The sequence below is a fragment of the Triticum aestivum genome, chromosome 6D (assembly GCF_018294505.1).
Source record: "Triticum aestivum cultivar Chinese Spring chromosome 6D, IWGSC CS RefSeq v2.1, whole genome shotgun sequence".
Taxonomy (NCBI): domain Eukaryota; kingdom Viridiplantae; phylum Streptophyta; class Magnoliopsida; order Poales; family Poaceae; genus Triticum; species Triticum aestivum.
In genome coordinates, this window is record NC_057811.1 from 259,021,395 (window position 1) to 259,023,903 (window position 2,509).

The window sequence follows — 2,509 nt, forward strand, 5'->3', positions numbered from 1 at the left end:
TGACAAGTTCAAAATGAAGGATGGTGAAGGTGTCGCTGAAGTGTACTCTAGGCTTGCTCTCATCACAAATGATAGTGCCGGCTTAGGAAGTGAAGAGATGACCGATAGATTCATCATCAAGAAGATCCTAAGAGCCTTGGATGGAAAATATGATACCGTGTGCACATTGATCCAAATGATGCCCAATTACAAAGATCTCAAGCCAACGGAAATCATTGGAAGAATTGTTGCTCATGAGATGTCACTCAAGGATAAAGAAGAGCTTCACAACAAGTCAAGTGGTGCTTACAAATCCTCATGTGACGCTCCTACATCATCAAGTGAGAAACAAACCTTCAATGAGGAATTGAGCCTAATGGTGAAGAACTTCAACAAGTTCTACAAGAGTAGAAGCAAGGAAAGAAGTTCCAAGTCAAGGTCCTACAATGACAAAAGATCTTTAAGTCATGAGCGTAATTGCTCCAATTGTGGAAGACACAGACACTACTCCAATGAGTGTACGGCTCCCTACAAAATAAGCGAAGACTCACCCAAAAGGAGAAGTAGAAGAGAAGAATCACCTCCAAGAGAGAGAAGGAGTAGAGATGATCGTTATGAACGAAGAACCTCTCAGAGAAGCAAGGATTCGGAAAGAAAGGACAAGTCATCAAGGAGCTACACAAAATGAAGACATCAAGCTCACATTGGTGAATGGGTATCCGGCTCCGACCATCACTCCGAAAGAAGTTATCACTCCGACTCCGAATATACTCAAGATGAAGGTGTTGCCGGTCTAGCACTTGTGTCAACCAACTCGTACGACATATTTGACTCACCAAATGAAGGAATTGGAAGATGCTTCATGGCTAAAGGCCCAAAGGTATCACACCCCGAATATGTTGATTTCAATAGTGATGAAGATGACTTGCTAGGTGATGATGAATTACTTGTTGACAACTCTAGTGATGAAAACTATGATGAACTTGCTATTAATCATGCTAATCAAGATAAAAATAATGATGATGATAAGAAGGAGATTGAGCGTCTAACTAAAGAACTAAACACTCTTGAGTTAGCTCATGAAACTACCTTGGAAGATCATCGAGAACTTTTAAAGACTCATGAGAAGCTACGCTTTGAAAAGCTCAACCTTTAGCAAGAGCATGGGTTCTTAAGAGCAATCAATGATGATCTTCGCAAGAAAAGTCCTTCTTACATTGCTAAGCGTTTACTCTTGTCTACTTACATGCCACAAGTAAAATCTAGCAACAAGAGTAAGAAAGATTCTTCTTCTAGTAGTAACAATGATCATGTTAAATCCAATGTTGTTGCTTCTAGTAGTTCTCTTGATTCCACTAATGATTCTCTTATCCAAGTTACACTTGAGCAAGAAAATAGCTTATTGAATGGAATTATAGATAAAGGTGTTTACAAGAGCCTTGCCAGAAGTAAGCAATTTGAGGAAATTGTACGCAAGCAAGGAAGACACCGGAAGAATCAAGGTGTTGGTTTTGAACAAAAGTTCAATGCCAATGGAGTTGAGTGGGAAGAAGATCAACACCCCAAGACGAAGTTTGTTCCTCAACAAGAGGAGTATGATCCTACTTCTTTCAAGGGGACACAAGCTCAAGATGATCTTCCACCACAAGACCACAAGCAAAAAGGCAAGGACAAGCTTCAAGAAGAGATTGATGCATTTGAAGAAGCTCCCAAGGCCTTGGTCAAGTGGGTTTCCAAGACTACATCAAGTTCTACTTCATCAAGTACGACTATAACTCCAAGGATTCCCATCAAGATGATGTGGATCCCGAAGAAGAAGAACTAGAGAGTTCTTGAGGGTGACTCCGCCAACATACTCCATTCATATCATTTTGGCGAGGACAAGTGCAAACAACTTCCACATCTTGCACTAGTTCAAGGAGTCACAAACCCTCTTGTTGGTAAGACAAGGGACAAGGTAACCTAATGCTTTCATGGACATCATCATGTGTGAACTTCATTCTATGTCCATGGATATCTTTGTTTGTTCCTTGTGGGACTAACCCATGTAGGTATTGAAAGTGCAACTCACCCCAATGGATTGCTCCGAATGATCTACATCAACCTTGAGCATCCAAATCTTCAACATCTACATGAAGTCATCATCGACAAAACCCAAGGTTAGTTCATCCCTCTAAGGGGGGATATCACATCTAGGGGGAGCTTTACTCAAAATATTGAGGTAAAGCAACTCTAATGGTGTGAACACAACAATGCTTTATGTAAAAGTGGTAACCCCACTTGTGCTTAAACGATGAGTATGACCTATGATCAAATGTTCTCATTTGACTCCTAAGTCAATATACTCATATATAGATGACCTAGTCATCGCCAATTGCTTGATAGATGCTAGAGTGTTTGTGCATGCTTTGTCACATATTTCATTTGTCATTTTATTATGTGAGCATGTTGGTTGCATATTTTACTCATTCGAGGACATCCATTTGTTGCTTTGATTGTTTGGCTCTTTTTCTTTTACAAAATGGATGGA